The sequence below is a fragment of the Mus caroli genome, unplaced genomic scaffold, assembly GCF_978045245.1.
Source record: "Mus caroli unplaced genomic scaffold, Mus_caroli_1 scaffold_3, whole genome shotgun sequence".
NCBI lineage: Eukaryota > Metazoa > Chordata > Mammalia > Rodentia > Muridae > Mus > Mus caroli.
In genome coordinates, this window is record NW_028227258.1 from 157,882,337 (window position 1) to 157,908,288 (window position 25,952).

Here is a 25,952-nt window from a genome sequence, read left to right on the forward strand (position 1 = left end):
TTTCTTTATTTACATTTCAAATGTTATCCCCTTTCCTGATTTCTCCTCAAAAAACCCTATCCTCTCCCCTCTCTCCCTGCTCACCAACCAACCCACTCCTTCATCCTGGCCTTGGCATTCCCCTACACTGGGGCATAGAGCCTTTACAGGCTAAGTGCCTCTCCTCCCATTGACTAAGCTATTCTCTGCTACATATGCAGCTGGAGCCATGAGTCACACCATGTGTATTCTTTGGTTTGTGGTTTAGTCCCAGAGAACTCTGGGTGTACCGGTTAGTTCATATTGTGATTCTTCCTATGGGGCTGCAAACCCCTTCAGCTTCTTGGATAATTTTTCTAGCTCATTCATTGGGGACCCTGTTCTCAGCCCAATGGTAGTCTGTAAGCATCCACCTCTGTATTTGTCAAGAACTGACAGAGCCTCTCAGAAGACCACTATATCAGACCCCTGTCAGCAAGCACTTGTTGGTATCCACAATAGTGTCTGGGTTTGGTGGTTGTATATGGGATAGATCCAAAGTTGGGGCAGTCTCTGGATGATCATTCCTTGACTCTCTGCTCCACACTTTGTCTCTGTCCTTTCTTGGGTATTTTATTCTCCCTTCTAAGAAGGATTGAATTATCCACACTTTGGTCTTCCTTCTTGAGTTTCATGTGGTTTGTGAGTATTCCAAGCTTCTGGGCTAACATCCATTTGTCAGTCACTGCAAACCATGCGTGTTCTTTTATGATTGAATTACCTCACTCAGGATCATATTTTTAAGTTACATCCATTTGCCTAAGAATTACATAAATTCATTGTTTTTAATAGCTGTGTTCATTGTGTACCACATTTTCTATATCCATTCCTCTGTTGAGGGACATCTGGGTTCTTTCCAGCTCCTGGCTATATAAATAAAAAATTATTAAAATAAATTATAAATATGAATATTGTGGAGCATGTGTCCTTATTACACATTGGAGAATCTTCTGGGCATATGCCCAGGAGTGGTATTAGTGGATTCTCAGGTAGTGCTATGCCCAGTGTTCTGAGAAATGGGCAAACTGATTTCTAGAATTGTTGTACCAGCTTGCAATCTTACGAGCAATGGAAGAGTGTTCTTCTTTTTCGCCAACCTTGCCAGCATCTGCTGTTCAATGAGGAAGTTGGATAAAAAAATTAACTCAAACAAATCAGTGTCCTTTCTCTACACAAAGGATAAACAGGCTGAGAGAGAAATTAGAAAAACAACACCCTTCACAATACTCACAAATAACATAAAATACCTTGGTGTAACTCTAACCAAGGAAGTGAAAGATTTGTATGATAAGAATTTCAAGCCTCTCAAGAAAGAAATCAAAGAACATATCAGAAGATGGAAAGATCTCCCATGCTCATGGATTGGCAGGATTGGTATAGTAAAAATGGCTTTCTTGCTGAAAGCAATCTACAGATTTAATGCAATCCCCATCAAAATTCCAACTCAATTATTCCTGGAATTAGAAAGGGCAACTTGCAAATTCATCTGGAATAACAAAAAAAAAAAAAACAAAACAAAACAAAACAAACAAAAAAAAAACTAGGAAAGCAAAAACTATTCTCAACAATAGAAGAACCTCTGGTGGAAACATCATGCCTGACCTCAAGCTGTATTACAGAGCAATTGTGATTTAAAACTGCATGGTACTGGTACAGTGACAGACAGATAGATCAATAGAATAGAATTGTAGGCCCAGAAAAGAATCCATACATCTATGATCAATTAATCTTTCACAAAAGGAGCTAAAACCATCCAGTGGAAAAAAAATACAGCATTTTCAACAAATGGTGCTGACTTAACTAGTGATTAGCATGTATAAGAATGCAAATCAATCCATTCTTATAACCTTGTACAAAGCTCAAGTCCAAGTTGATCAAGGACCTCCACATAAAACAGGATACCCTGAAACTAATAGAAGAGAAAGTGGGGAAAAGTCACAAGCACATGGGCACAGGGGATATTTTCCTGAACAGAACACCAATAGCTTATGCTCTAAAATCAAGAATTAACAAATGGGACCTCATAAAATACCAAAGCTTCTGTAAGGCAAGGACTCTGTCAATAGTACAAAAAGGCATCCAACAGATTAGGAAAACATCTTTACCAATTCTACATCTGATAGAGGGCTAATATCCAATAGATACAAAGATCTCAAGAGGTTAGACTCCAAAGAACCAAATGATCGTATTAAAAATGGGGTGCAGAGCTAAACAAAGAACTCTCAACTGAGGAATACTGAATGTCTGAGAAGCACCTAAAGAAGTGTTGAACATCATTAGTCATCAGGGAAATGCAAATCAAAACAACCCTGAGATTCCACCTCATACAAGTCAAAATTGCTAAGATAAAAAAAGAAAGAAAAAAATCAGGTGTTTGTCATTCTTTAAAGGAAGCTATGTAAGGTTCAGTTTTCTTGCCCTTCACACTTACCTATCCTCAACATTGGTTTTGCCTAGTGTTTCTTTGTCACATCTTCTGTAGTTAATCCATTAAACCAGGAACTTCATCTCTATTTTGTTCAGTAACTGCTACACCCTTTTTTCTTTTCCTAGGTAATTAAGGTTATCCTCTTTTATGGGACCATGTTAGAAAACCATTCCATCTTTGAAGAGTTAAGGCAGAAAACAAAAGTGAAGTTGAAGGCATAATATTTTCTACTTACTAGTGGAGGGAATGTAGAATAATTCCACCCTAATAATGAACAAAATGGTCACACTAGATATATGCCATAAATAAGATTTCAGCTGGACAGTCATGGGGAAAGCCTCAACTCTTGTGATATTGACAATCATAAGCTCAACTAGCTTCTTATAGTAAATGCTATCAAGCAGTGCCTTAGTCAATACTATACCCAACGACTATGATTCTACAGATTCTAGCTTTGTTATCATTGACTTAACAGTTGAAGCCTCATGCAAGTAAATACACAGCATAATGTCTTTCTAGAACTGCTACCTAATTCAGGATGATATATATATATATATATATATATATCAAAAAATTATAATTTTTAAACCTCTAACTAATACTCCTCTATGCAAAGATACAATTTCTTTCAACATATTTATTTGAGGGACATATAAGTTGTTTCCAATTTGGGGTATTATGAATGAGCAGCAATGATCATGGTTAATCAAGTGACTTTGTGTTAAGATGAAGAACCCTCTGGGTATATGCTCAAGTGTGGTATAGCTGGATTTTAAGATAGGTTGATTCTCATCTTCCTTATGAACCACCATACTGATTTCTGTATTGGCTGTGTAAGTTTGTACCCCCACAACAGATGAGCTGTCATTTTTTCTATTAAACTTAGCCATTTTGACAGGTCTAAGATGGAATCTCAAAGTAGCTTTAATTTGCATTTCCCTGATGGCTAACAATATGAACAATCCTTTAATTGTTTCTCAACCAATTGAGTTTCCTTTATAGCAGATTCTCTGTTTATATTTGTTCATCATTTATAATTACATTGTTTTCTTCATATGCTATTTTTTAATTCTTTATAAATTTTGTGTATTAGCACTTTATTAGATATATAATTGATTAAAATCTTTCCCATTTTATAGGTTGAAAATTTTTCCAAATGATGGTGTCCTTTGAGTCACAGGAGGTTTTCAGTTTTATGAGGTCCCACTTATTAATTTTTAATATTAGTGCCTGTACTCTCAGTATTCTTTTCAGAAGGTCTTTTCCAATGTAAATGACTTCAAGGCTATTCCCCACTTTCTCTTCTACCAAAACTTACATTTTTTTGAAAAAAAATTTATAAAATGCTAGTTGAAAACCAATATATAAATGTGAAAGGTGTATTTGACATGTTCAGCAGTTCAATGTTGAGAATCTCTCAGCAGAGGATGTGATTACAGGACATTACAGAATGGAGGCAATGAAAAAAAAAAAAAGGAACAAACAGGATGGAAAAATTCAGAAAAGCAATGAATATGTATGAAGTTAAAACAGGACACATAAAAAAGGGGAAGGGGAAGGGGTAGTGAGTAAGGGAGAGAGAGAGAAAGAGAGAGTGAGAGAGAGGGAGAGGAAAGAGAAGAGAAGGGAGAGAGAAATACAGGAAGTTTAGAAGACAGCAAGCAGAAAAAAACCCACACACAATTCACTAGACCTTATCAAAGCATCACTTAAGAAAGGAAAATGTGAAGAAAAGGACACATGAAAAACTACTTATTCCACAGAGACCAAAGATTACAATACATTCAACTTCTCAAAAGTGACACAAGGAAGGAGAAAAGAGTACTAGGTCCTAGAGAAGTGGCCCAGTGACCAGGAGTACATTTTGCTCTCTGCAGGACTGAGGTACATACTTCTGTCCAAAGGAGTTGGGATATTTGCTGGTCTCCAGAGGACTGGGAGAACTCAGTGCTCTCTGGGGGATCTGTATTCAGTTCACAGCACCCATGAGAGCCAGATTTTAACTGCCTGTATCTGTAGTTATAAAAGATTGGTGTGCTTTTCTGGCACAGCAAATCTAGTACAGCTTGCCTATGTGCTGTACACATACACATATATAAGTACAAACATCAATAACACTTAACATTACTAAAAAAAAAAAATCTGAGAGAAAAATTTTAAAAATCAATGTCACAAGCGCAAGAATCCCAAAATATCATGGCCACTTTGAGAGTGAACTAAGCGGTCGGTCCCACAGTTCCCAGAGGACTATCCAGGCCACAGGCACCCTAGCACACCCAGGATCTGAGGGTCACTGTTGAGTGGAACACAGCATCTGTTTCAAAACAACCAGGAGGTGTCTATGTCAGCAAGAAAAGGGAAAGCGGAAACCAGAATGAACAGTGGTTGGGGTTCCTTCCCGTCCATGCCAGCAATGGGCCACCTTGGGCATGAACTCAGGAAATGGTGGCAAGGTCCCCAGAGGACTCTAAACTGAGTGACCTAGCACACCCAGGATCTTAGGAACACTGAGGAGACTCGGCCTCCACAGAGGGCTCTGACCAGGAGAACATGTGGGCCATAGAAGCAACAGAGCTTCTTGAACTGGGTCCCTTCAGGCCTTCATCTTCAGCCAGGAGGCAGAGCTGAGCTCCAGACCTCTGTGAACCTTCCCTGAAACAGGAGAGCTTGCCTGTGGAGAGTGGTCTGAATACTGGGACTCAGGAGAGAGTTGGACTCCCAGGAGTGCTGACAGAGGCTAACAGAATCTCAGGAGGAACAAGCTCCAGCCAAAGACAACTAGAATATCTAACACCAGAGATTACCAGATGGAAGAAGGCAAAAATAAGAATCTTACTAACAGAAACCAAGACCACTCAGCATCACCAGAACCCAGTTTGCCCACAACAGTGAGTCCTGTAATAGCCCAACACACCTGAAAAGCAAGATTTGGATTTAAAAATCATATCTCATGATGGTGGTAGAGGATTTTAAGAAGGGCATTAATAACTCACTTAAAGAAATACAAGAGAACACTGCTAAACAAGTAGAAGACATTAAAGAAGAAGCATAAAACATCCCTTAAAGAATTACAGGAAAACATAACCAAACAGGTTATGAAACAAGCCATCAAAGATCTAAAAAAGGAAGTAGAAACAATAAAGAAAACCCAAAGGGAGAAAACTCTGGAGATAGAAATCCTAGGAAAGAAATCAGGAACCTTAGATTCCAGCATCAGCAACAGAATACAAGAGATGGAAGAAAGAATCTCAGATGCAGAAGATTCCACAGAAAACATCGACACAACAATCAAAGAAAATGCAAAATGCAAAAAGATCATAAGTCAAAATATCCAGGAAATCGAGGACACAATGAGGAGACCAAACTGAAGGATTATAGGTGTAGAGAAGAATGAAGAATTTCAACTTAAAGGGACAGTAAATATCTTCAACAATATTATAGAAGAAAACTTCCCTAACCTAAAGGGAGAGATAACCATGAACATACAAGGAGCCTACAGAGCTCCAAATAGACTGGACCAGGAAAGAAATTCCTCCTGACACATAAAAATCAGAACAACAAATGAACTAAATAAAAATAGAATATTAAAAGCAGTAAGGGGAAAAGGTCAAGTAACATACAATATTAGAGTTACACAAGACTTCTCACCAGAGACTATGAAAGGCAGGAGATCCTGGACAGATGTTATACAGAAACTAAGAGACACAAATGCCAGCATAGGCTACAAATACAAGCAAAACTCTCTTACCATAGATGGAGAAACCAAAGTATTCCATGACGAAACAAAATACACACAATATCTTTTCATGAATACAGCCCTTCAAAGAATAATAAAGGAAAAACACCAACATAGGGAGGGAAATTATGCCCCAGAAAAAGCAAAAAAAAAAGTAATCCTTCAACAAACCTACAAGAAGATAGCTACCGGAACAGAATCCCAACCCTAACAACAAAAATAAAAGGAAGCAAAAATTACTTTTCTTTAATATCTCTTAATAAAAATGGACAGAATTCCAAAATAAGAAGACATAGATTAACAGATTGGCCTACATAAACAGAAAACAACATTTTGCTGCATACAGAAAACCCACCTGAGGGAAAAACACATTTACTACCTCAGAGAAAAGCCTAGAAAATATTTTCCAAGCAAATGGTCTGAAGAAACAAGCTGGAGAAGCCATTCTAGTATCGAATAAAATCAACTTCCAACCCAAAGTTATCAAAAAAGACAAGCAGGGACACTTCATACTCATCAAAGGTAAAATCTTCCAAGGTGAACTCTCAATTCTGAATATCTATGCTCTAAATGCAAGTGCAGCCAAATTCATTAATGGAACTCTAGTAAATCTCAAAGTACACATTGCACATCACACAATAAGAGTGGAATACTTGAACACCCCACTATCATCACTGTACAGGTTCTGGAAATAGAAACTAAACAGAGACACTTTGTATCTAAGAGAAATTATGGAAAAAAATGGATTTAACTGATATCTCCAAAACATTTTATCCTAAAACAAAAGGATATACCTTCTTATCACCAACTCATGGCACCTTCTCCAAAATCATCCATATAATTGGTCACAGAACAGGCCTCAACAGATACAAAAATATGGAAATTATCCACCACGGACTAAGGTTGATCTTTAATAACAACATAAATAATAGAAAGCCAACATTCATGTGGAAACTGAGCAACACTCTACTCAATAATAACTTGGTCAAGGAAAAAATAAAGAAAGAGATTGAAGACTTTTTAGAGTTTAATGAAAATGAAGCCATAACAAACCCAAAATTATAATACACAATGAAAGCAGACCTAAGAGGAAAACTCGTAGCTCTGAGTTCTGCCAAAACGAAACTAGACAGAGCACACATTATCAGCTTGACAGCACACCTAAAAGCTCTAGAACAAAAAGGAAGCAAATTCACCCAAGAGGAGTAGATGGCAGGAAATAATCAAACTCAGGGCTAAAATCAACCAAATGGAAACAAAAAGAACTATTGAAAGAATCAATCAAACCAGGATCTGATTCTCTGGGAAAATGAACAAGATAGATAAACTCTTAGCCAGACTAACTAGAGGGCACAGGGCCAGGATCCTAATTAACAATATCAGAAATGAAAAAGGAGACATAACAACAGAACATGAGGAAATCCAAAACATAATCAGATCCTAGTACAAAAGGTTATATTCAACAAAACTGGAAAACCTGCATGAAATGCACAAATTTTTAGACAGATACAAGGTACCAAACTTAAATCAGGATCAGAATAATGATCTAAACAGTCCTATTTCCCCTAAAGAAATAAAAGCAGACATTACTTGTCTCCCAACCCAAAAAAAAAAAAAAAAAAAAAAAAGCCCAGGACCAGATAGGTGGGTTTAGTGCAGAATTCTATCAAACCTTCAAAGAAGATCTAATTCCAATACCCCTCAAACTATTCCACAAAATAGAAACAGAAGGTATCTATCCAATTCATTGTATGAAGCCACAATTACCTAAATGACATAAAGACCAAACAAAGAAAGAGAACTTCAGACCAATTTTCCTTATGAATGTTGACGCAAAAATACTCAATAAAATTCTCCCAAACTGAATCCAAGAACACATCAAAACGATCATCCATAATGATCAAGTAGGCTTCATCCCAGCTATGCAGGGATGGTTTAATATACAGAAATCTATCAATGTAATCCACTATATGAACAAACTCAAAGATAAAAACCACATGGTCATCTTGTTAGATCCTGAGAAAGCATTTCACTAAATCCAACACCCATTTATGATAAATGTTTTGGAAAGATCAGGAATTCAAGGCCCATACCTAAACAAAATAAAAGAAGTATACATCAAACTAAATGGAGAAAAACTTGAAGCAATCCCACTAAAATCAGGGACTAGAAAAGGCTGCCCACTTTCTCCCTACCTATTCAATGTAGTACTTGAAGTCCTAGCCAGAATAATTAGACAACAAAAGGAGATCAAGGGGATACAAATTGGAAAGGAAGAAGTCAAAATATCACTATTTGCATATGATGTGATAGTATACATAAGTGACCCTAAAAATTCCACTAGAGAACCCCTAAACCTGATAAACAGCTTCAGTGAAGTAGCTGGATATAAAATTAACTCAAACATACCAATGGCCTTTTTCTACACAAATGATAAACAGGCTGAGAAAGAAATTAGGGAAACAACACCCTTCACAATAGTCACAAATAATATGAAATTCCTTGGTGGATTCTAACTAAGGAAGTAAAAGATCTGTATAAGAACATCAAATCTCCGAAGAAAGAAATCAAAGAATATCTCAGAAGACACAAAGATCTCCCATGCTAACGGATTGGCAGGATTAATATAGTAAAAATGGCTATTTTGCCAAAAACAATGTACAGATTAAATGCAATTACAATCAAATTTCCAACTCAATTCTTTAATGAAATAGAAAGGGCAATTTGCAAATTCATCTGGAATAACAAAAAAAAAAAAAAAAAAAAAAAAGCTAGGATAGCAAAAGGTATTCTCAATGATAAAAGAACTTCTGGTGGAATCACCATGCCTGACCTCAAGCTGTACTACAGATCAATTTTGATAAAAACTTCATGGTACTAATACAATGACGGACAGGTAGATGGAATGGAATAAAATTGAATACCCAGAAATGAACCCACACACTTATGGTCACTTGATCTTTGACAAAGGGTCTAAAACCATCCAGTAGAAAGAAGACAGCATTTTCAACGTTGGTGCTGGCTAAACTGGTGGTTACCATGTAGAAGAATGCAAATTGCTCCATTTTTATCTGCTTGTACAAAGCTCAAGTCTAATTTGATCAAGGAACTCCACATAAAACCAGAGACAATAAAACTTATATAAGAGAAAGTGCGGAAAAGTCTTGAGATATGGGCACAAGGGAAAAATTCCTGAATAGAACAGCATTGACTTGTGCTGTAAGATCGAGAATCAACAAATGGGACTTCATAAACTTGCAAGGCTTCTGTAAGGCAAAAGACACTGTCAATAAGACAAAAGGGCCACGTGCCCGACCAGGAGCTGGGTGGGGTTCCTTCTGTTCCGTGCCACCATTGATCTATCTTCACCGAGATCTTGGTGGAGGGTCCCAGAGGACTTTCCACACTGCAGGCACTGTAGCACACACAGGAACAGAAGATCACTGCCAAGAGAAAGAGCTGAGACCCAGACACCTGAACACCTTTCCTGCCAGAGGAGACTTGGCCTCCAGGCAGGTCTCTGACCCCAGGAATCAGGTGGTGGATCTGAGCAACAGACTTCTGTGTACCTTCCCTGCAAGAGGAGAGCTTGATTATAGAGAGTGATCTGACCACTGAGACTCAGGAGAGAATTGATCTCCCAGTAGTGCTGACAGAGGTTAAAGCATCAAAGGAGAAACAAGCTCCAGCCAGAGACAGCTACAGGATCTAATACCAGAGAGATTACCCACTGGCTAAAGGCAAAGGAAAGAATCTTACTAACAGAAACCAAGACCACTGGGCATTATCAGAACCCAATAAGTCCACCAAAGCAAGTCATGGATACCCCAACACACCCGAAAAGTAAGATTCTTGATCTAAAATCATATCTCATGATGCTGGTAAAAGATCTTTTAGAGGGGTATTAATGACTCACTTAAAGAAATACAAGAGAACACTGCTAAACAGATAGAAGCCCTTAAGGAGGAAGCACAAAAATGCCTAAAGGAATTACAGGAAAACACTGCTTAACAGGTAGAAGTCCTTAAAAAGGAAACACAAAAATCCCTTAAAGAATTACAGGAAAACACAAGCAAGCAGGTTATGAAATTGAACAAAGCCATCCAACATCTAAAGGTGGAAGAAGAAACAATAAAGAAAACGCAGAGGGAAAGAATTCTGGAGATAGAATTCCTAGGAAAGAAACCAAGAACCATAGATGCAAGCATCAGCAACAGAATACAAGAGATGGAAGAGAAAATCTCAGATGCAGAAAATTCCCTAGAGAACATGAACACAACAATCAAAGAAAATGCAAAATGCAAAAAGCTCCTAACTCAAATCATCCAGGAAATCCAGGATACAATGAGAAGACCAAATCTTTGAAAACTAGGTATAGATGAGAATGAAGATTTTCAACTTAAAGGGCCAGTAAATATCTTCAACAAAATTATAGAAGAAAACTTCCCAAAACTAAAGAAAGAGATGCCCATGAACATACAAGAAGCCTACAGAGCTTCAACTAGACTGAACCAGAAAAGAAATCCCTCCATACACATAATAATCAGAACAACAAATGCATTAAATAAAGATAGAATATTAAAAGCAGTAAAGGAAAAAGGTCAAGTAACATATAAAGGCAGACCTATTAGAATTACACCCGACTTCTCACCAGAGACTATGAAAGGCAGAAGATACTGGACCGAGGATATACAGACCATACGAAAACATAAATGCCATCCCAGGATATTATACCCAGCAAAACTCTCAATTACCATAGAGGAAGAAGTAAAAGTATTTCATGACAAAGCCACATTCACACAATATCTTTCCATGAATCCAGGATAATAATGGGAAAATTTCAGAGGATATAGTGAGAAAACACCAACACAATGACAGAAACTATGCTCTAGAAAAAGCAAGAAAGTAATCCTTCAACAAACCTAAAAGAAGACAGCCACAGGAACAGAATACCAACTCTAATAACAAAACTAACAGGAAGCAAAAGTTACTTTTCCTTAATATCTCTTAATATCAATGGACTAAATTTCCAAATAAAAAGACACAGAATAACAGACTAGCTGCACAAAAAGGACCCACTTTTTTGCTGCTTACAGTAAACCCACCTCAGGGAAAAAGACAGACACTATCTCCGGGTAAAGGGCTGGAAAACAATTTTCTATGCAAATGGTCCAAAGAAACAAGCTGGGTAGCCATTCTAATATCAAATAAAATTGACTTCTAATCCAAAGTTATCAAAAAAGACAAGGATGGGCACTTTATACTCATAAAAGATAAAATTTTCCAAGATGAACTCTCAATTCTGAATATCTATGCTCCAAATGCAAGGGCAGCCACATTCATTAAAGAAACTATAATAAAGTTTATTGCCCGCGCTTTTGTTCCCCCTGGTAAGAACACGCTCAGGGCAACAGGAATCTTCTGCGGCACAAGCTTTATTGCTTACCCCTTCAGGAGCCAGTGGAGAAGAGAGCGCCAGAGAGAGAGCCAGAGAGAGATAGAGAGATTCCCTGAATGGAAGAAACCCGTCCCTTTTATGGAGGACTGTCCTCCGCCTCGGACATGTCGCTCCCTGATTGGCTGCAGCCCATCGGCCGGAGTTGTCGTCACGTGGAAGGCAGAGCACATGGGGTGGGAAACTACCCCGGCACATGCACAGATGGTTTGATTACACGGGTGCCAGTGCCATCAGCGTCATCTTGTAATGGCGAATGTGAGGGCGGCTCCTTACATCTCCCCCTTTTCTTTTATTTAAGAGCAATAGGCCACCCATTCTAATGAGAATGGAGATAGAGGTCAAATCCCCAGTGAGCAAAATAGGGGCTTTACACAAAACCTCCTCCCAGGCTCATCACCCGAAGGGGTCTTGGTCCGCTCCCGTGTCGTTTTTTCTGGGGGAAGGACACTTAGACACTCAACCTTCTTGAAAGATGACATGTCTCCCTAGAATAGGCTCATATATGCCGCAGAGCCCTTCTACTGCAGTGCTTAGCCGTGCAACTCTCTCGGGCTGCTGAAGCACACTCACTCTATCCCGTGCAATGAGACTAGCCTCGTGGGGTGCAAGAGCTGAGTGGCCAGCGACCTATTGCTTAAGCATAAATAACCATATATCAGGGGAAGCACCATGTTCTAGTGCTGCAAGCGCCTGGGAAATAACCACCTTGTCTCTCCTAGTTTGGGCCTTAAGCTTACAGACCAACCAGAGAAGCAACACTAATCCACAGCAAAGAACAGCTCCAAATAATCCCACCCCCACCCATTCTTTAAAGAAGAAAAATGTTGAGAAGATAGTCCTTAGGTCAGGGACAGGTCCAAGTACGTGGGGCAAGTCTCAATTTTTGAAGAGTCTGTTCAAATTTAGCCGTCCAATTCTGTATCTCCCAACGCTGCTCTCCCTTTGTTGTTGTCGCCCTGGGCATCACCACGATGAGGGACATCAGGATTCCCTTGGTCAGTCTGGATTTTTCGGGTGAGTCTTTCTGGTATCCAAAATGGGTTGTCTTCATTCTGTGGAAAAACACAAACAGCTCCCCTGGATCTTATCAAAATAGGATCCGGTCCTTTCCATTTGTTACTTAAAACATCTTTCCATTTAACCATTTCTTTGGGCCTATCTGGCTCTGAACAATGAAGTTCAGCCGCTGTATGGCCATGAGCATCAAGATTTAAAAAATTGAGTTCACCTGTTCGGGAGAGCGCCTTCCAGGCCTTAATAGCTGCGGAGGAAATTTGGGCATAAGCTCCCCAGTGATAATTTGTTTGATCAGCGGTATAAGCTCCCTGACCCGTTAACAGGTCAAAGGTCCAATCTCTCTGCTCTGGAGTCAAAGCGGCAGCATTTGCTCGGGCCTGCGTTTGTGCAGCCTCTTGCCATAATGCTCTCCATTCCATATATTTGCCCTCACTGGGGAGAGCGGCTTTTGCAATCATTTGCCAGTCGGCAGGAGTTAATGCTTCGCCAGCAAGCCTGTCTAACTGCACCAAGGTAAAATTAGCATTGGCTCCATATTTACGGACCGATTCGGCAAGCTCTTTAATCTGTGTATAATCTACCGGAGCGTGAACACGCCCACCCTCGGCTCCTTCAAAGACCGGAAATGCCTGTTGTATCTTCCTTTGTGCCTCTCTTGAAATGGGTGGAGGTGCACTATGACTTTGAAGCCGACTGCCCGGAGGTCGAGCAGCAAGCTGGCCTTTGCCAGCCACTTTTGGCTTCTTTCTTAACCTATAAGCTCGCATTTCTCTCTCATAACGAGCTGCTTCCTCCTCCAAGTCTGTTTCCTCAGAAGGGCTAATTTCTTCATCTGATTCACAGCTACTAAGAACTGGCTTTTTAAACTCATCTCTTTTCTCCTCTTTCCTTCTAATCTCTCCCCAGGTATTTTTCCCTGACATTAACTTTTCCTCGGGTTCAAGACCCGTGGAAAGGCCTGTATACTTATTTGGTGCACCATGTTTCCTCTTTTTTCCTGCTCTCTCTCTCCACTTTACTTCTGATCGACTGTCTTGAATTTTGTCCAGAATTCTCCACCCCACCTTAACCACTTGTTGACATATGAAAAAGAACAAAAAGGCTTTTAACACTAGAGAAAGTTCAAGACTAGACATACCTTGTAAAGCTGTAACGCGTCTCGCCGCAGTTCTGGTTCTGCTCCGTCCCCCAGCTGAAGAGTTCTGAATCCACACCGGATCCTTCTCAACAGTCTGTTTTGCGGGAACACTTCATTACCACAGTTCCCCAGCTGAAGAGTTCTGAATCCACACCGGATCCTTCTCAACAGTCTGTTTTGCGGGAACACTTCATTACCACAGTTCCCCAGCTGAAGAGTTCTGAATCCACACCGGATCCTTCTCAACAGTCTGTTTTGCGGGAACACTTCATTAACCGCTCCTTCCCCGTGATGCAGTAGCTCGCGGGTTTCAGCGCCATTTATTGCCCGCGCTTTTGTTCCCCCCTGGTAAGAACACGCTCAGGGCAACAGGAATCTTCTGCGGCACAAGCTTTATTGCTTACCCCTTCAGGAGCCAGTGGAGAAGAGAGCGCCAGAGAGAGAGCCAGAGAGAGATAGAGAGATTCCCCGAATGGCAGAAACCCGTCCCTTTTATGGAGGACTGTCCTCCGCCTTGGACGTGTCGCTCCCTGATTGGCTGCAGCCCATCGGCCGGAGTTGTCGTCACGGGGAAGGCAGAGCACATGGGGTGGGAAACTACCCCGGCGCATGCACAGATGGTTTGATTACACGGGTGCCAGTGCCATCAGCGCCATCTTGTAATGGCGAATGTGAGGGCGGCTCCTTACAAAAGTTCCAAGTACAAATTGCACCTCACACAATAATAGTGGGAGACTTCAACACCCCACATTTATCAATGGAAAGATCTTAGAAACAGAAACTTAATGCATACACATTGAATCTAACAGAAGTTATGAAAGCAATGGATTGAAAAGATGTCTACAGAACATTTTATTCTAAAACAAAAGGAAATACCTTCTTCTCAGCACTTCATGGCATCTTCTCCAGAATCGACCATATAATTGGTCACAGAACAGTCTTCAACAGATACAAAATTATTGAAATTATCCCATGCATCCTATTAGATCACCATGGACTAAGGCTAATCTTTAATAACAACATAAATAATAGAAAGCCAAAATTCACGTGGAAGCTGAAGAAAACGCAACTATACCTTAGTCAAGGAATAAAGAAAGAAAGAGTTTAAAGACGTTTTGGAGTTTAATGAAAATGAAGCCACAACATACCCAAACTATGGAACACAATGAAAGAATTCCTAAGAGGAAAACTCATAGCTCTCAGTGCCTCCAAAAAGATACTAGAAAGATCATACACTAGCAGAGTGACAGCACACCTGAAAGCTCTAGAAAAAAAAAGGAAGCAAATTCACCTAAGTGGAATAGATGCTGAAAATAATCAAACTCGGTGGTGAAATCAACCAAGTGGAAAGAAAAAGAACTATTCAAAGAATCAACCAAACCAGGAGCTGATTCTTTGAGAAATTCAACATGATAGATAAACTTTTAGCCAGACACACAATATAAGGTACATAGACAGTATCCTAATTAACAAAATCAGAAATGAAGAGTGAGACATAACAGAACCTGAGGAAATCCAAAACATCATCAGATCCTACTACAAAAAGGCTATATTCAACAAAACTGGAGAACCAGGATGAAATGGACAAATTTCTAGATGGACACCAGGTACCACAGTTAAAACTGGATCAGATTAATGACCTAAACAGTCTCATATACCATAAAGAAATAGAAGCAGTCATTAATAGTCTCCCAACCAAAAAAAAAAAGGCCAGGACCAGATCAGTTTAGTGCAGAATTCTATCAGACCTTCAAAGAAGACCTAATTCCAGTTCTCCTCAAACTATTCCACAAAATAGAAACACAAGGTATTATACCCAATTCATTCTATGAAGCCACAACTACTATGATACCTAAATCACATAAAGACCCAATAAAGACAGAGATCTTCAAGACCAAGTTCCCTTATGAATATTGATGCAAAAATTCTAGCTAACCAAATCCAAGAATACATCAAAAAAATAATTCATCATTGATTAAGTAGGCTTCCTTCCAGCAATGCAGCAATGAGTTATTATATGGAAATCCATCAATGTAATCCACAATATAAACAAACTCAAAGACAAAAACCACATGATCATCTTGTTAGATGTTGAGAAAGCATTTGACAAAACTAACACCTATTCATGATAAAAAGTCTTGGAAAGATAAGGAATTCAGGGCCCATATCTAAACATAATGAAAGCAATATACAGCAAACCAGTAGCGAACATCAAACTAAATAGAGAAAAGTTAGAAGCAATCCCACTATAATCAGAGACTAGACAAGGCTGCCCACTTTCTCCCTGCCTATTCTATATATCACGTGAAGTCCTAGCCAGAGCAATTAGACAACAAAGAAGATCAAGGTGATACAAATTGGAAAGGAAGAAGTAAAAAAATTAAAACTATTTGCAGATATGACACTATATATAAGTGATCCTAAAAATTCCACAAGAAAACTCCTTAAACTGATAAACAGCTTCAGTGCTGCAGCTGGATATAAATTTAACTCAAACAAATCAGTGGCCTTTCTCTACAGAAAGGATAAACAGGATGAGAAAGAAATTAGGGAAACAACACCCTTCACAATAGTCACAAATAATATAAAATACATTGGTGTGACTCTAACTAAGGAAGTGAAAAATCTGTATGGTAAGAACTTCAAGTCTCTGAAGAAAGAAATCAAAGAAGATCTCAGAAGTTGGACAGATGTCCCATGTTCATGGGTTGTCAGGACCAATATAGTAAATATGGCTATCTTGCCAAAAACAATCTACAGATTCAATGCAATCCGCATCAAAATTCCAACTCAATTCTTCAACGAGTTAGAAAGGACAATTTGCAAATTCATCTGGAATAACAAAAAAACAAGCATAGCAAAACCAATTCTAAATAATAAAAGAACCCCTGGTGGAATCACCATACCTGACCTCAAGCTGTACTACAGAGCAATTGTGAAAAAAAAAACAAAAAACAACAACAAAAAAAAAACTGCAAGGTACTGGTATAGCTACAGACAATTAGATCAATGGAATAGGACTGAAGACCCAGAAATGAACCCACACACCTATGGTCACTTGTTCTTTGAGAAAGTTACTAAAACCTTCCAGTGGAAAAAAGACAGCATTTTCAACAAATGGTGCTGAAACAACTGGCAGTTATCACGTAGAAGAATATGAATTGATCCATTCTTATCTCCTTGTAAAAAGCTCAAGTCTAAGTGGATCAAAGAACTCCATATAAAAACAGAGACACTGGAACTTATAGAGGAGAAAGTGGAGAAGAGCCTCGAAGATATGGGCATAAAGGAAAAATTCCTGAACAGAAGACCACTGGCTTGTGCTGTAAGATCGAGAATCAACAAGTGGGACCTCATAAAATTACAAAGCTTCTGTAAGGCAAAAGACACTATCAATAAAACAAAAAGGCTACCAACAGACTGGGAAAGGATCTTTACCAATCCTAAATCAGATACAGTACTAATATCCAAAATATACAAAGAACACAAGAAGATGGACTCCAGAAATTCAAATAACCCCATTAAAAAATGGGGTACAAATCTAAAGAAAGAATTCTCAACTAAGGAATACCAAATAGCTGAGAAGCACCTGAAAAAATGTTCAACATCCTTAATCATCAGGGAAATGCAAATCAAAACAATCTTGAGATTCCACCTCACACCAATCAGAATGGCTAAGATCAAAAATTCAGGTGACAGCAGATGCTGGCGAGGATGTGGAGAAAGAGAAACACTACTCCATTGCTGGTGGGATTTCAAGCTTGTACAACCACGTTGGAAGTCAGTCTGTTGGTTACTCAGAAAATTGGACATAGTACTACAGGAAGATCCAGCAATACCTCTCCTGGGCATATACCCAGAAGATGTTCCAACTGATAATAAGGACAGATGCTTCACTATTCATAGTAGCCTTATTTATAATAGCCAGAAGCTGGGAAGAACCCAGATGTCCCTCAACAGAGGAATGGATACAGAAATTGGGGTACATTTACACAGTGGAGTACTACTCAGCTATTAAAAACAATGAATTTATGAAATTCTTGGACACATTGATGTACCTGAAGGATATCATTCTGAGTGATGTCACCTAACCACAAAAGAAGTCACTAGATATGCACTCACTGATAAGTGGATATGAGCCCAGAAACTTAGAACACCCAAGATACAATTTGTACAACACAAGAAAATCTAGAAGAAAGAAGACCAATGTGTGGATACTTCATTCCTCCTTAGAATAGGGAACAAAATACCCATGAAATGAGTTACAGAGACAAAGTTTGGAGCTAAGACAAAAGGATGGACTATCCAAAGACTACCCCACCCGGGGATCCATCCCATAATCAGCAACCAAACCGAGACATTTTTGCATATGCCAACAAGATTTTGATGAAGGGACCCTGATATAGCTGTCTCCTATGAGGCTATGCCAGTGCCTGGCAAATACAGAAGTGGATGCTCACAGTCTTCTATAGGATGGAACACAGGGCCCCCAATGGAGGAACTAGAGAAAGTACCCAAGGAGCTGAAGGGATCTGCAACCCTATAGGTGGAACAACAATATGAACTAAGCAGTACCCCCAGAGCTTGGGTCTCTTAGCTGTATATGTAGCAGAAAATGGCCTAGTTGGCCATCATTGGGAAGAGAGGTCCCTAGGTCTTGCAAACTTTATATGCCCCAGCATAGGAGAATGTCAGGGCCAAGAACTTTCCGGATAGTATTTGAAATGTAAATGACGAAAATATCTAATAAAAGATAAGAAAATAACATAAGAACACTAAAAAAAGATTATTGCAATGTGACATATTTATAACGAGCACAATATTGTTTAGAGGTATGTTATTATTTTTAAAGGAAGTAATTAAGAACAAAAATAATTGTTATTTGATAGTTGTTTAATCGTGATTAGTCAGTTTAGATTAATTTGAAATAAAGAAAGCAGATTAACAACCAGAGTATAAACTGACTTGCATGTGATATTTAAAAAGTATAAATTGTTATACAGCAGAATATACAAATAATATTTTCAGTACATGAAAAGCTTAGAATTTTAATTTTTATAACTTTATTCTTGCTCAGTTGTTTCATAATCAATTTACAAAATAACACTTTCTTTTGGAAAAAAATGAATATCATGTTAGATATCATAGGTAGTCTCTCTAATTATGTACACCTATGTTCAGCCACTATTGCTGGTAAAATGATGCAAGTATACTTGTCTATAAATCGAGTCAACATAACTGTGAAAGGGGCCCAATGTGAGTCTACTTCTAGAGCATTGTCTTTCCCTGCATAGTTCACTATGTCTGTACATTTGTGCTGACCTTGAAGCTTCTCTGTAAAACCTGATGCTATTAAAACCAAAACACTACATTCATCATAAGCGAAGTACAATATTTGTTCAGGTTTCTTTAAGATAGGGTCTCCTGTATCTCAAGTTGACTGGTCTGGAACTTCCTATGTAGTAAAAGATGATGTTGAACTCTTAAGCTTAGTGTCTTCACCCCCTAAGGGCCAAAAATAACAGACATGTACTACCAGGCTAATGAACTCTTGGTATTTAAATAATCTTTTAAAAATATATTTAATGACCTTAGTAATTTACCCAGATTTTATTCTGTGTTTGTTTATTTAGGTATTTCACAGGAACTTTAAGACATTCAGATTTCTGAATGTTAACCAGCATACCTAAGAATTCATGTGTTCTCTGATGAAAATTCTTTAAGAATCATACATTAAGTATGTAGCAGAATAGCAAAAGGGGGCTTTGTTAAGCTACTCATTTTTTCATTAAACTTAAAAAGTACAGAAAAATGAGTTTGCATTCCTAAAAGTTATAGAAAAATATCAGATAACATCAACATCTTTTCAAGAAAAGCCTCTGTCTGACCATGAAATTATTGTGGAAACATTTGGTTTCTATTTTAATTTTTATTTACATTTTTGTCCCAATGTGAATACAATAAAAGGCACATGCTAGGTAAGTACTCTGCCTCTGGGCCATATTCTTCACCTTGGCTTTGAGTTTTAATTTCACTTATACTTTCTTACATTTGACCATTAAATGTAAACTAGTATATATTCTTGAGAAACTCCTGGGCCAAAGTGATTTAAAGCTGAAACTTCTTCATTTTGTAAGATATTGTGTGCTTGGTTCAACTTGTTTAAACATCAGTGAAGTGAGGGAAAGGACTCACAGATGCCTAGATTTCTTCCCTTATAGACTCATTTGCTTTCTAGAACTCAGCAGGTCCAAACCTTAACTTAGCCATGGTCTGCGATGCTAGTTTTTAACAAGTCAGGCAAAAACCCCTACTGAATGCCTACTGCTGTGCTCACAGAATTGAGGAAATTTCCATCCCATGAACACAACACAGTTTCTAATTGAAGGCAAAAAGTAAAAAGAAGGAAACCAAGCAAGAGAGAAGATTTGAAAGATTAAAACTGGAAAGCAACATTAATCAGCAGATCAGAAATGGAATCAATATGACAGCTCATTTTTCTCTTATAAGTAGTTCTATCCACGTGATAGACATCTTCACTTCATAGTGATTGGCAATAAGAAAAGCATGTCCTTCAAAATATTTCCCTGTAATTGTGAGAGACAGGTGACACATTTTGAATGCATCTGCCTCAGCCAAGAAAATTTCCTATTCTACCACGATCCTCTTTCTTTCAGATAAAGGTAAAACCTATAAGATACTGGAGTTACAATCTTGAAGCAGAGAATGTCATGAACAGTTAGCCATGCTACTACCATTTATCCTATGATTTTGGAATAAAGAGCAGGGGTGGGGATTTGCAGTGGTCACAGAAAAAGGAAACCCTGTGAGCTTCTTTCTTTCTGTCTGTTTTTTTTTCTTTCTTATAAATAAGGGATGGTTTAATATATGGAAATCCATCAATGTAATCCACTATATAAACAAACTCAAAGACAAAAACCACATGATCATCTCGTTAGATGCTGAGAAAGCATTTGACAAAACCAACACCTATTCATGATAAAAGTCACATTTTCCCCATCTGAAACAAATTAACTCCTGGGGAGGCGATGTTCTAAGAGCTTTCACATAGTGGTTGTCAAGGAAACAGCTTCTATTGTCCACATGTGTCCTGCAGCTCAGAACCTGGGTTGCTTTGTATCACCAGACAGCAATCTGGGAGGCTGACTAGTTTACATATACACAGAGTGTTAGACCACAGATCCCCCACATAGTCAGAACTGTATTACTGTATGTGTGTGTGTGTGTGTGTGTGTGTGTTGTCAATAGATACATTTTTTTCTGTTATTCTCCTGATCCTGGAAAATGCTATGGCTTATTTTCAAAACACTATTGTTTGATTTGTACATAATCATAATGTAGCTTCACTTGAACCTCATCAGAGCTGTGGATCAAAATATCCTCCAGTCTTGTGGAGCCCTCTGCTGGACAGCCATTGGTACAGCTCAGAAAGAAGGTACTTGGTTTTCAAAAACCATTCTATTTGCTTGTCTTACTCAATATCACTTTACTCATTTTTATGTGGGAAGTTGTGAAACTTTATATTAATTTCCATAGCTTGAAGTTGCCTTATCTAAAAAGATCTTCTCATACACTGTTGTTTCTCTTGTTTGGGAAAACAGTACTGTTACTAAGTTATTGATCTAAAGTCCTCCATTTGAGATAAAAACACTAAATTAACCCTTTAATTTGGAGACTAAGTTTTTCTTGAACATGCTTACTTCAAACTCTGTGTGCTTAATTTTCCATTATCCTGAGTTATACTTTCAAGAATTTTGTTGATATAACATATAAAGTCATAATATAAGAAGAACAGATAGTATTTTAGTAGGACATGATCGATCTAAAAGTTCTAAGATTGCTGAATTGCCTTAGACAACAGACAATCCAGTATTCACTATGTAAATGGAAAGTTCCAATTTTAGAATAAAGATTAAAGTCAAAGAATGATCTTTTACAGAGCACAAAAATTATTGAAAATGTAATATTTTTCTTTTAGACATGTTTTACTGGAAATATATTACACTAGATAACTAGGTAGTCAAAAATTAACTAAAAGGACATTTTATATGAGTATAATATTGAGTTGAAACTGCTCCAATATGAGAAGATAGGGTCATACATTATTATTCCTTCTAACTTAGGGTTTCTACTTTTTTCTGAAAATTAACCTGAACACTTCAGAGACATATAGATTCCAGAAGGTACCATGTTTTAATTGATAAGTTCTGCTGACTTCTCACTGACTCGCAGGCTAACTGTAGTAACTACTCTCAGGTTTAAGTAGAGCTGCCATAGATGAGAGCATGGGGAAGAGCTAAGCCCTCTAGGTTTGGGGAGAAGCACACACTGTGATCCGATACTTTATTATAAAAAAAAAAAAAAAAAAAAAAAAACTTTCAAAAGTAAAATTTACTCTAAGGTGGAACTACTTAGGAGTGCAAAGAAGTGGCAAAGCAGCTGGGACAAGGTCTTATGGGCCTACATATGCACCCAGCCCTCTGTGCACTTTCCCTGCCAGAGGAGAGCTTGCCTCCAGGAAGTATCTGACCCTAGGACTCAGGGGATATCACCAGTTTTTCTCTGGTGACTCTCTAAAGCAGGACCACTCAGTAGTGCACAGATCAAAGAAGCAGCAGAGCAGCAGGGACTGGGTCCTACAGGCCTACATATGCATCCAGGAGGTGGGGCTGTTCTGAAGCCCTCTGTGCACTGGCCCTGTCAGGAGAGAGCTGGTCTCCCAGGAGTGCTGACACAGGCTTACAGACTCACAGGAGGAAAAAGCTCCAGCCAGGGATAGCAAGAACATTTAATACCAGAGATTACAAGATGACGAAAGCAAATGTAAGAATCTTACCAACAGAAAAAAAGATGGACTGGCACCCCAAAACGCAGTACTCCCACCGTAGCAAGTCCTGGATACCCCAACACACCAGAAAAACAAATTTCAGATTTAAAATCATATGTCCTGATGTTGGTAGATATTTTAAAAAGGACATAAATAACTCCCCTAAAGAAATAGGAGAGCACATCTAAACAGGAAAAAGCCCTTAAGGAGGAAACACAAAAATCCCTTAAAGACTTACAGGAGAACACAGGTAAACAGATACAAGCCCTTAAAGAGGAAACTCAAAAATCCCTTAAAGAATTACAGGAAAACACAACCAAACAGGTGAAAGAATTGAATAAAAGCATCCAGGATCTAAAAATGGAAGTAGAAACAATAAAGAAATCACAAAGTTAGACAAATCTGGACATAGAAATCCTAGGAAAGAAATCAGGAGCCATATTTGCAAGCGTTGCCAACAAAATACAAGAGACAGAAGAGAGAATCTAAGGTGGAGAAGACTCCATAGAAAACATTGACACAGCAATCAAAGAAAATGAAAAATGAAAAAAAAAATCCTAACCCAAAGCATCCAGTAAATCCAGGACACAATGAGAAGACCAAACCTAAGAATAATAGGTATAGACAAGAAGTAAGATTTCCAGTAAATATCTTCAACAAAATTATAGAAGAAAACTTCCCTAGCCTAAAGAAAGAGATGCTGATGAATACAAAAGAAGCCTACCGAACTCCAAAAAAGAAATTCCAGAAAAGAAATTCCTCCCATCACATAATAATAAAAACCCTAAATTCCCAAAACAAAGAAAGAATATTAAAAGCATTAAAAGAAAAAGCTCGAGTAACATATAAAGACAGACCTATAAGAATTACAAAAGACTTCTCATCCGAGACTGAAAGCCAGAAGATTCTGGACAAATGTCATACAGACCCTAAAAGAACACAAATGCCAGCCTAGACAAACTCACACAGCAAAACTCTCAATTACCACAGATGGAGAAAACAAAGTATTCCATGACAAAACCAAATTTACACAATATCTTCCCATGAATCTAGATCTTCAAAAGATAAAGGAAAAATTCCAACACAAGGAGGGAAACTACATCCTAGAAAAAGCAAGAAAGTAATCGTTCAACAAACCTATTAAGAGATAGTAAGGAAAAGTAATTGTTGCTTCTTATTATTTTTGTTGTTAGGATTCTGTCAAGATGAACTCTCAATTTTGAAAATCTATGCTCCAAATGCAAGGGCAACCACACTTATTAAAGAAATTTTACTAAAACTCAAAGCACACATTGCACCTCACACAGTAATAGTGGGAGACTTCAACACCCCACTCTCAGCAATCATAGAAACAGAAACTAAACAGAAACACTGTGAAACTACCAGAAGTTATAAAACAAATGCAATCAACAGGTATGTATAGAACATTTTATCCTGAAACAAAAGGATATAACTTTATCTCAGCACCTCGTGGTACTGTCTCCAAAATTGACCATATAATCAGTCACAAAACAGGCCTCAACAGATACAAAATTTTTGAAATAATCTCATACAGCCTAATACATCACCATGGACTAAGGCTGATGTTCAATAACAACATAAATAATAGAAAGGTCACATACACTCTGTTCAGTGGAAGCTGAACAACAATCTACTCAATGAAATCTTGGTGAAGGAAGAAATAAAGGAAGAAATTAAAGACTTTTAAAGTTTAATGAAAATGAAGCTACAACATGCCCAAACTTATGGGACACAATGAAAGCATTCCTAAGAAGAAAACTCATAGATCTGACTGCCTCTAAAAAGAAACTGGAGAGAGTATACACTAGCAGCTTGACAGCACACCTAAAAGCTCTAGAGCAATAGGAACTAAATTCACTCAAGAGAAGTAGATGGCAGGATATAATCAAACTCAGGGCAGAAATCAACCAAGTGATTCTGACCAAAAAAATCATCCAAACCAGGAGGTGTTTCTTTGAAAAAAATCAACAAAATAGAAAAACTCTTAGCCAGACCAACTAGAGGGCACAAGGACAATATCCTAATTAATAAAATCAGAAATGAAAAGGAAGACATTACAGAATCTGAGAAAATCCAAAAATTCCTCAGATAATATTACAAAAGCCTATACACAAAAAGGCAGTAAACCTGGAAGAAATGGACAATTTTCTAGACAAATACCAAGTACCAAAGTTAATCTGAATCAGATCAAAGATCTAAACAGTACCATATCCCCTAAAGAAATAGAAACAGTAATTAATAGTCTCCTAACCAAAAAAAAAAAAGCCCAAAAGCAGAGGGTTTAGTGCAAAAGTCTATTATCAGACCTTCAAAGAAGACATGATATGAATACTTCTCAAACTATTCCACAAAATAGAAACAGAAGGTACTCTACTCAATTCATTCCATGAAGCCACAATTACTGATACCTAAACCACACAAAGACCAAACAAAAAAAAGAGAATTTCATACCAATTTCCCTTATGAATATTAATGCAAAAATACTCAATAAAATTCTTGAAAACTTAATCCAAGAACACATAAAAAAGATTGTCCATCATATTCAAGTAGGACTTGATCAGCGATGCAGAGATGGTTCAACATACAGAATCCATCAATGTAATCCACTATATACATAAACTCTAAAAAACCCCACATGAACTTCTCATTCAATGCTGAGAAAGCATTTGACAAAGTCTAATACCCATTCATGATAAAAGCCTTGGAAAGATCAGGAATTCAAGGCCCATATCTAGACATAATAAAAGCAATATACAGCAAATCAGTAGCCAATATCAAATTAAACAGAGAGAAACTTGAAGCAATACCACTAAAATCAGGGACTAGACAAGGCTGTTCACTCTCTCCCTACTTATTCAATGTAGTACTTGAAGTCCTAGCCAGAGAAATTAGACAACAAAAGGAGATCAAATAGGAAAGGAAGAAGTTAAAATATCACTATTTGCAGATGATGTGATAGTATATGTAAGTGACCCTAAAAATTCCACCAGAGAACTCTTTAACCTGATAAGCAGCTTCAGTGAAGTAGTTGGATATAAAATTAACTCAAAAAAAACTGAGTGGCCTTTCTCTTTACAAAGGACAAAGGGGCTGAGAAAGAATTTAGGGACACAATACCCTTCACAATAGTCACGAATAATATAAAATACCTTGGTGTGACTCTACAAATCAAGTGAAATATCTCTATGATAAGAACTTCAAGTCTCTGAAGAAAGAAATTGAAGAAGGTCTCAGAAGATGGAAAGATCTCCCATGCTCATGTATTGGTAAGACTGATATAGTAAAAAA